Here is a 10984-nt window from a genome sequence, read left to right on the forward strand (position 1 = left end):
AATGATTGGTAACACATCATCTTCTATCTAAGCATTTTAGTGGCAAGACAAATTTGATAAGGCAGCAACTTTCCTTCTTTGTTTTTAGAGTAGTCTTTAAATCTTGCATCCACATATAGTTCTTGCATTAGGACAGATTTGCATCTCTTTTTAGGCATATATAGTTTTGTTAGTTTTTGTGAGTGTGGAGTCTGAAAAGAAAAGGAAAATTTGTTTATATTAGAAGTACCTCTGAACCTCATAGAAATTGCTCTTCATCGAAAACAAAAAGTGCATGTGCATGTAGCTAAGTTTTATTAATTTCTTTTGCGTCCATAAAAACACCACAAGTTTCATCTCCATTACCTTGTGACTTAAAGAACAGCCTAATAAAATCAAGCGCTAACTAAAATCCACTAGAACTTTTTGTTTTAGTCAGTTACACCAACAAGTTTAGGATTTTAGGGCCTTGGATTAGGCGAGTGGAGAGTTAACTCTCCAAGGCCACATAAAACGTCAAACATAAGAGTCTGAATAACGAGAGAAAATCCAATAGCGTTAGGAAGACCAGGAAAGCTCCGGATCTGGGAGTTAAGCACGAGGGTCTGTGAAGACAGGGAAGAGAGATACCCCCTCTCCTACTTGTCCGAACTTACCTCATGACTGTTCTGCCTGGCTTCTGCGACGAGTTGGTACCCATAGTTGCCTCTCCTAGGGATCTACACAGGTGGCTGCGGAGGGGAATCCCGTGGCACCTGAGGTTGACGTTGTATCACTCTCGACAGTACTACTGGAGGGCACCCTTGCGAAGCTTGGGGGCTTGCACCGGTGCAGGCTGTTGTTAGGAGGTCAACGTAACTTCCTCTGATACCTTCGCTGATAGAGTTGGGCCCTCATCATCCCAGACTATCTTCGGAAGGCCCCTTATTTCACTTTCTCGTATTTTGGTGTCCGGTCCTAATCACCCGGAGCAGAAATACGTGGAAGTTGTTTGACTGGCTGTATCTTTAGGGACTTTATAGTGTATGCTCTGTGCTCCTAGTTAGCCTAGCTTTCAATTTTTTGAGTCTTTAGTTAGATCATAACAAAAAATTCAAAGTGGCTGACCGATCTCCAAGACGGTCTCGAAGACTTCGTGGTCTCTCGCCACCAAGTTTAGAGCCTTCTCCTAGAAGGCGCAGAGGCAATACTACCGGTGGGGTCCGTCCCACGCCGGTTGACACATCGGGGATTGGTCCTCCTCTCAGGGACATTAGCGGCCAAGCAAGGCCTGGCACTTCTGAGCAAGAGAGGGACACTCCAGTCCTTTCTCGAGTTCGCTTTCAAGCGGAGAATAACGTAGAGGTAGAAGAATTCTCAAAGTCGTTAGGGGCTCCAAATTCTCCACTACCATCTAGTTATCCAGACGTATTGCAATACGTTGGACCTCCGTTACATAGACCATCAAGTCCAGGTTACGCTACGCGCTTACCATTCATGACCACTACTGGAAGCATGGCTTCTACGAGTGCTATGACTATGCAAATCCCTACATCGGTGCAAGGGGGAGGAACCATTTCCATCCCCTCCGCTTCCTTGTTCGGATCTTTTGCTAGCAAATCTTTAGTTGGGTCTACCTCCATTCCGTCCATGAGTGGAAATGCCCAAACCAATGCTTTTGGTACTGGTTCCTTCCTTTTTGGCACCCAATCACAGGGTATTCCATCGGTTCCGTTTCGTGCCGCTACGTCCATGATGGGCGGATTGGCTTTGTTCCAGGGTTTTCCTTTCGAAAGTGGTCATATACCACATTCCAACCCGACGGTAGGATCCATGCCTTTTTCTTCTATAGGAGAAAGCAGCAATCCTTTCCAAGGTTGGAATAACCCTGGGGTTAGTAGCGCGGGAACTGGGAATCCGTTTATCGGCCAACAAGGGAATAGGCCGTACACCATGGTTAGTTCATTTCAAAGTATTCCTCCCCTTGCTTCGGCTTGGAATCCATATCAGGGGTTATCAACTCCTTACCATTCTCTAGGAGGAAACTTTGCGGGTTATAGATGTTATACGACAGGAGTTGGTCAAACTCCGAATTTTGCTGGACCACAAGGCTTGCCTTTTGGTTCAGCCGGTTCTACTGGTCACTTCGGGCAGCCTGGTGCCTCCCAAATTCCAGGACTATCTTTTCAGAGCTTTGGGAGTTCTGCCCAGTCTGGGTGGAATCCCCTAGGTCCTCCTAGGCTTCCTTTTCTGGCAACGTTAAACTTGCCAGATCTCACAAAGTTAACAAATGACCCAATCACGTATAATCCGGCCTGGCCTCCGGTCCCAACCAAACTCCCTTCGAACATTCCAAAATTCGAAGGGAAGAGTGGTGAGGACCCGGGCGACCACGTAACCACATTCCATCTGTGGTGCTCATCTAACTCCCTCATCGAAGATTCGATTAGGTTGAGACTCTTTCAGCGCACCTTGACTGGTAATACGGCCAAGTGGTATATAGAGTTGCCAGGGGGCAGCTTTACATCGTTCGCCGACTTAGCCAATATTTTCTTAAATCACTTTCAGTTGCCTGTCCGCTATGACGCCGGAACTGAACTTCTGGCCACCTTTCGTCAGGATAAGGCTACTCACATTTCCGATCACATTCAGGAATGGAGACGGAGAAAGAGGCTCATTAAAGCCGAAATTCCTCCGGAGTACCGTTTTGAGTGGTTTTTGAAGTCTTTACAACCCGAGATCTCCAAGGATGTCTCCATGTCTGGGGTCTATTCTGAGGAGCAAGCCATTTTTAGGGCCCAGCAATTAGAGTTGATCTACTCTCAGTCTGGGATCCTACAAAAGTACTTGCTAGATGCTCCTGGATCTAAGGTTGATTTAGCTAAGCCGAAGCCAGGTCCGCACGCGGATGGTATCGTTGGGTCAGTAGACACATCTACAGTGAACTTGTTGAATCAATTGCAGCAGTTGTCTTTGCAAACTGCTTCTAACAACCAAGTCACATTGTCTAATCCTCCCGCTTCCCAAACTTCTTCAATTAATGCCGTCCAATCCGATAACCCCAAAGGAAATCAAAATTCCAATGGAAAAAAGAAAGGACGTGGTAAGAAGAAGAACCAGGATGGGAAGCCCGATGCAAATAAATCCGGCAACAACGCTGGTGGTGGTGGAAATGAGTCGAGAAAGAAAGTTAAGTTTCCTTGCAAGTTATGCAGTGGAGACCATCTAACTCATCTCTGCCCTAGGATTGAAGACGCTCAGCGCTTGTTAGGGCAGCAAGGAACTTCTAGTTCGCAAGCTGTGTTAACTAACCCGTTTCCCCAAGGGCAGCAACTTCTTGCTGGCGCGAGTTCGAACCCTGCTACCTCCGCAGGGGGCAACCAGGAAGGGGACAAGTCATCGAATGTTTTCATGATGGGTGCTCACTCTAATGTGGCCACACGGTCACGCGATTATGGTGAAGGTGAAAATTCTAAGGTTAAATCAGTTCCCGAAACTAACAACCCACTTCATATTGAGCGACCTTCTGTTGAGACTATACCTCGGGTGCCGAAAGGTTCCGCTAAACGCGCGACTATCAACCCTAATATTAGGGCAGCCCAGAATTACTCCATTGTTGAGGATCTGGCCCAGAGTCCATGTGCTATGTCCGCGTTAGTGGTTCTCCAGTCATGTCCTGCTCAACGAAGTGCCTTGCTATCGGCAATGGGGGCAGTGGATCCAAGTAATTCCTTAGCTCTCACTTTTGATATGAGTAATGTCAAAAAGAGACTTCCTCATCACATGGCTTTCCAGATAAAGTCAACCTACCAGAAAGCGAATATTTTTCGGACGGTTGTAGATGAGGGAGCTTCCACGTGTGTCATGTCTATGTCATGCTGGAAGGCTATTGGATCACCGTCGGTTGTTCCTTCACCCACCCTATTGACAGCATTTGATGGTGATTCTCATAGGCCATACGGGATTATCCCGGCCTTTCCTGTATGTGTTGGAGGAAAAGTCGTTAATATTGAAGTAGAGGTCATAGACGCTAACCTGAACTATAATCTCCTATTAGGAAGGAACTGGGTATACGAGATGGATGCCGTTGTTTCGACTCTGTTTCGTGTCATTTGCTTTCCTCGTGAGGGGAAAATCGTTAAGGTTGATCAGTTGGACTACTGCCCAGTTGATCCTCAAGCAAACTCTGACTCTACTATTCCTTTAGTGGGTAACCCCCGTCCACCTATTGAGAGTCTAGGAGTCGGGATGTACTCTTCATTGATGGGTACGTTTAATCTTCCCCCTCCTACAGCTTGTATAGATACAATTTCATCCTCCAAGGATCCTTTACGAAGAGAGTTTGTCCAAACTCTTTATTCTTCAAATCCTGGAACCTTAGCTTCATCTGTGACCACATCAGGTGACGATAAGGTGGGTGGAATAGAATCTCTTATATCTACAGTAGAGCTTAGATGTGAATCTATAGATAACTCTGCAGATAACCATGCTACTTCTTCTTCCGAGAATGATATAGATGGTGATGTGGCTCATTTTCGGACCCTTGATTCCACCTCTGCATCGGATTGCTCGGATATTGTTTTTCCATCGGACGAAGCGATATTCGAAGCGATGACGACTGTAGATCGACCGTTGGAAGATTTACATCGTCGGTTACACTTTCATTCCCCTGTGCATGAAGTCGAATCTCGGTCCTCCAGTTCGACTAGTGATGTTTGTACGGTCCCTTTGGCTCCAACACATTCGTTTGCCGAAGAGAGTATATTGATTGGTTCGATCATCGTACCTATAAACATCCCTAGGAGTAGGTTGGCGGAGCCCTCTGACGGGCTCTACCTAAAGAAGTACTTTGCTTAGTTCAGGCTGGGCAATGACTTCTTTGTACTTTATGTATATATTTATACATATATCGTCGAGCGTTTTCTGATATCAGTGCTTTTTGGTCTACTGTGGCAGGTGCTGATGGATGATTTGGTCTATTTTGGGTTCGCCGATGGTGTTAGTCGACACACTCAGAATCTTGCTTCCACAGCTTGGGTACTTTATTATCCAACTGGTCAATTGATGGTATCGAGAGGCATGTGTATCAGTCCTGATTCAAACAATATGGCCGAGTATACAACTGTTATCAATTTATTATCCGAGGCAATCGCTTATGGAATTGACTCGTTGGTAGTGTATCTTGATTCTCAATTGAAAGTGTCTCAATTAAATAACATTGTTGCAAAGATCATTTATTTACTTTAATTATTTGCACATTCCAAGATCTCAAAATTGGTTAGCTGATTCTATCGCTAATCAAGCATTAGACTGGCATATCAATCATTCATCATCATAAAATCATACATCAAGAAGTCAAACTGTATATATATATATATATATATATATATATCATAAAACGCCTCGAGTGTACATATGTGTGTCCAAAAATATACAAAATTGGGACTCAAATGCCCATAATCATGTCAGGCATATCTAACGCCTCGACTCAGGATGAGCGTCTAAGTATGTCACTATAGCATTGGCCACGTGCCGAAAGACGCGAACCCAGTCACGTGGCATGCCAACCACATGACGCTGCATATCCGGAGGAAGGTCCTCTATCTCGGCCATCGGTACTCGGCAGCTCAGTCTCGCCAAGTGTCGTTGGACGTTGTTCAGGGTCCGTTCCGTATCCGCAGCCGCCTCTTCGGCTCCTCGGCCATGCCGTCCATGCCGCAGGAATCCATCTGGTCATACAGGCCCAATGTCTGGAACATGATCATCATATTAGTCATTTGAATCTCATCAAAAAATATTTTTCAAAATTCATCATTATATTTGAAAAATTCAAAAAAAAATCATAAAATCATAAAAAATTCTTACCAATCTCGCCCCATGCTGCATCCGGTGGTAACACTAGATCAGGATCTCCTCGGAAATCCAGCCCAGCATAGGGGTAGTCATCCACGGCGATGATCTGCTGCTCCCACCAGGCAAAGAAGTCATCGTCAAATGCATTCCTTGGGACTTCCCCACCCCCCAGACGTTTCATCAAGTCAGCCCACTGGCCCATGCGTGGATCACGTGGACTACTGATGGCAACTGCTACCCTGGGGCGGAGTGCGGGAACCTTCTCGAAGAAGAAAGTGCACAAGATGGTTCCGAACCTAAAGTTCTTGGTCTGTCCCCTCCTGATAGAAGTGAGTTGTTCCTTCATGTTGGCAAGAAGAGGAGTACACCAGTCAAACACAGTAGTGAGACAGTCCACTGCCACGCTCATGGTTACCCGTGACGCCTGATGTAGTGAGGATGATCCGTTCACTCGAGCTATGGTGAACAAGATTATCCTGAGTGACAAACTCGCCACATGTGGGATAGAGATCTGGCTCCCGACCTTCCGATGGCCCGGCCAGTAAATCTGTACATAGTCATCTACACTGAGGCTATTCCGTGTCCTGCCCCGGGAATGTACTACCTCTCCCCTTCGGGAAAGGCCCGTGATAAAATATATGTCTTCCACTTCTATCCTGAGCGGCATCTGATCAATTATAAATGCTTCCTCATCGACATCCCAATAATCAATGAGCCTCTCGAGCAGACGCGTGTTCGCTTTCATATTTGGAAATTTGAAGAATTTAAGCAATCCGCATCCCCGTAGGGCATCTAATGCCTCATCATTGCCCATAACTTCATTATCCACGGCTGAGTGCCCTCTTTCTCGCCATGTGATAGTCATCCTGGAAGAAAAAATCATTTTCATCTGTTAGTTTTGTTTATAAAATTAGTTCGCTGCGCACACGCGGGTTCATATATACACAGTCGCGTGTAGGGCCGTCGTATACGCGAGTTCAATATTGCCAACCCGCGTGTACGCCGCGAAAGAATTTTTTGCAAAAATCCAACAGTAAAACATTAACTAAAATTCCTAAAAACTATGACAATTAATTGCAAGACAAGTTTGAGGCTTACCTGGAAGTTTTCGGCAAGTTTGAACGGTTGAATTGATCACAGGGAAGTTTGCTCCTTTTGCTCCACAATTTTTGCTCTCCAAGTCAAATGGTGAAAATGGTGAGTCAAAAATGCCTTTTATAAGTTTTGAAAATGCAAAATTTTTTCAAAATTTTATTTTGTTTGGCCTCATGTCACTTTTAACTTGGGAGCTTGGAATGCCGAGTTTGGCTTGTTTTCAGGACATTTTGGACATTTTTCGACAGTTCGAGACGGTTCCATGACCGCTGACCCGTCATGGCAGGTATCGTGTTTTCACTGGCATATAGGTTAGGGACACCATTTTTCCGTCGCATTATGCATACTAGCCTCCATATGACCGATACATCTGCCGTAGGGTCCACCCCATCGTGTTATGGTTCGTAAGCCATTTTCACTCGCCGATTCTTTAAATCATGACACGATGGTAGAGCCATCCCTTTACATGGGCATCGTAGTTAGCACCTCACTAACATTTGTTGCCCATGCTGCTTCGTTTTGAGTAGGCTCGGGAGTCCTCTGTAGTCCCACCATGACTTATGCGTTGAAGACTCATTCCTCTTTGCTTCTTCGCTTCGTTTTGGCCTTATACCCTAGAGGCTCCTATGTGTGTCGAGTTGTACTTCTGCATTGCATGTTGACCATTTGCACCTTTTGGCCTAGAGCCGGCTTCACTTGGACTCGTGTTTAAGCCAACTTTTGACCATGACATCTGCAAAATCAACCTTGCATAACTTTGACTTCTGCAGCTTGACGTACCCTGATCCGTGGAAGGAACATACCTCTGAGTGTCACTGACCAGTTTTCACCTCCCTGCATTGAGCATAGGAACGTTCCTTTCCCAGGAACTAGATCATCTGTTTCACCGACACTCATTCTTTCCACTGTACCATAGCATTCTTTTATTCTTTTTCCGGCTTAACAGAAAAAGACAAAAAAATTAAATATTCCAAAAAAGAGCGGGAACAGGGACATTATTTCCATTTATTGTTGGCAGCTAGAGTCAGTCATGTCGCCCTTGAACAAAGCACTCAAAACAAAGTCTCCTCCGCATGGGTGGGATTTAGTTTGACTTAGGTATGCCATAACCTTGTTATTGAGTCAGTTCTCCCCCGATTGGTTATCTCTTCCAATCATATGGAGGGTTCGTTCGTGCCTCCTGCATGGCGTACTTATACAGAGTCATCATATGCTGCCACATAGTCACATTGAGTCGTGCTTTTGTTCAAGGGAAGTTAGCCTGAGTCGGCCTCTCTGCGGTGTCTCTTGACTCATTTTTCAGTCGGCCATCCCTGGTTGTCAGTATCATGTCTATCATCACATCAGTTATATTGGTCCTTTACTCGTGCCGGTTTGAGAAGGTCCCCATTGACTTCTTGCTGGCGGGTCTTGTCCTTATCGACGATGACACCTTGCTCTGAGGACAGGCCTAGAGTCGCACCCTGGCCCTATTTTCATTATTGATAGGTCACCTTGTGCTCAGCATCGATCAATATCATGGGTCTTTGACTGAGTGGTTTCCCTTGTGTTCGACATCAGCATACATTATCACACATTGGGATTCGTGCAGTACCTTGGTTTCCATTTGACCCTATTGGTGGATACCTCACCTCTGTGTCAGCTTTCATTATTGGTTGGTTCAGAGGGTTTCTGCCGTGCGCTAGCCACATCTTGTGTACGCCAGAAACGTACTTCGATTGGGTTACTACATCTTTTTCGTCTGATTCCTTCCACATTATTGGCCTACGAGTTACACTCGCACTAGATTGATGGAGGATGCCTTAATGCCTTCCTTCTAGCGGATCTTTCCCTATCGACTCCGACTCATTGCTCTGGGGCAAAGATCTAGAGTCCATTTGGCAGTACCTTGGGGTTTGCAGTCATTAGTGGCAGATCCTTCACTATCGACAGTGGGAAACCATCATTGTCTCCTGATCGATAGATTCTTACAGGTGTTCGACTTCAGCTCATCTATTCACACTTGTTATATTGTACTGGGTACCTTGACGCTCATTATCATTATCGGTGAGTAGTCTCGCATTTGTTGACGGTATACATCAATGACCGGTATCAAACGATTTCTCACATGGTCGACTTCAGATCATTTATTCCCATGGTGTAGAAATGTACCACGGCGATTGGTGAAGACCTCAGGTTGTATCAGCATTCATTGGTTCACTTGACAGTTGCTCCTGTTGCTGCTAGTTGATACCACTCCACCTTATATGTTGCAGTCAATCATGGCGACATTCTATATGCTGGCACCTGAGTTTGCAGTGTAGTACCATCCTATTCCATCATGTTCAGTTCTTACCTCTTGGGATCAGTCTTTGATATCAGTGATCCGTTGCATCTTTCAGCATCATTGACAGTCTTATATGTGATATTCAGACATGTACTTGCTCATTATGATCAGATGATCCATTATGTATCTTCCAGTCATTTATACTTGTATACTTAGTGGATCCGCTTGTCCTTGATATGCAGACATGCTTTACTTTTTCTGAGCATGGGTATGCCCGCCTCAGACAGTGTTTCTTTCTGATCTCCTTTTGGTGGCTTGGCAGGTTGAATTCTGGTGAAGTCCTCCTCGGTTTCTCGACAGAGTTCCTTTCCATGTACTTACATAATATATTTCGGCCATCATGTTCCCCTTCTGACCTCATATATTAGGGGGCATCTGTTATAGCTCCAAATCTCACTCTTATGGTTTGTGATGCTGCACTCATGGCCTAGGGCAACCCCTCCTTCCAGACCTGGTCCTAAAATTTAAAAAACAGTGTTTTATCCCTTATATGCGACATTGCCCTGAGTTAAACGCGTGTACACGCGGGTCTGTGTATACCCAACCCGCGTGTATGTATTAAAACACTTAAAAAAATAAATAATTCCTTATTTTCGGGCGGAGATCGCGGGTTTTACCTGCTGATCACCTGTTAGTGCCCGTGGCCCAACTGTTCCCAACCAACTCCTAACTAAAAAACTACTTTGGAGATGGTATAAAAAGACATCAAAGGGAAGGCCTAAGGGAGAGAGAAAAGAAGAGCAAGATTATTATGCTGAGATTTTCCCCTTAGACCAGGTCTGAAGTCCTTGGTGCCTTCTACACTTCCCCCATTTTGCATAGGAAACCCTTGTTTCCATGTGTATTGGTGATCATTCATCCTTTATATCACCATTGAGTAAGACTTGGAAGGAGCTCTTGTTGGAGGCTTGAGGCTGGAACGAATCCAGGAGGAAGCTTTGCTTGGAGCCTGCTGAAGGTGTTTCAGGTGAAATCTTTCCGTTATATGTACTTTACTTGCCTTTATATAAAGAAACACATCTTGGTTCCCGAAACAATCTTTCTTTATGCTTATGAGATTCTTGTCTTGAATTCTTATGCAAGTAGTTACTTAAATATTTTTATAACTAACTTTATAGCATGAAGATGGTTTTCATATAAGTATTTGTCCATGTACTGTTGTGTTCTTTGATTTGTTTGTTTTACAGGTCAAAGGAGAAGAAGGGAACTCCAAGAAGGGTTTGGACCCTAAAGGCCTTCTCGAACGTAGGACCTTAGGTACGTACCCTAAACATTAGAATTTGCTTACAGTAAAGATAATGGTTGTGTGTGTGTTTCTTTGAATAAGCAATTTTCAGTCATGTAGAGTCTTAACCCAAAGGACCCTAGGGGTACTTTCCCCTCAACCAGTGCATGCACTCATCATTGTGAATCCAAAAATTCTGACCATTTCCTCATTGGATGCCCCTAGTAAAAGTGCAGCGCTAGTGGCATTGCGCATAGAGCCAAAATTTATGTGTGAAAAATTGCCAAATTCTTCAAAAGGAAAAAAATCTTCAAAACTTGCTCACAATTTGTGGAAAATACCACCATTAAGTATCTTGATTAGCCAAGGAATCTTCATCAAGCAACCTAAGCCTATCATCCTCCTCTTTTCCTTTGAGTGCTTTTTTTAGCCTTCTTTTCATTCGCTTGAGCCTTATGTTGCAAATCTTGTTCCGAGTCCTGTATTGGTGAGCCATGTGCCTCATGATTCGATTTTCCCTATTGGAC

This window comes from Pinus tabuliformis, chromosome X (genome assembly GCF_031772625.1).
Source record: "Pinus tabuliformis cultivar Carrire ecotype Pingquan chromosome X, CPIR1, whole genome shotgun sequence".
NCBI lineage: Eukaryota > Viridiplantae > Streptophyta > Pinopsida > Pinales > Pinaceae > Pinus > Pinus tabuliformis.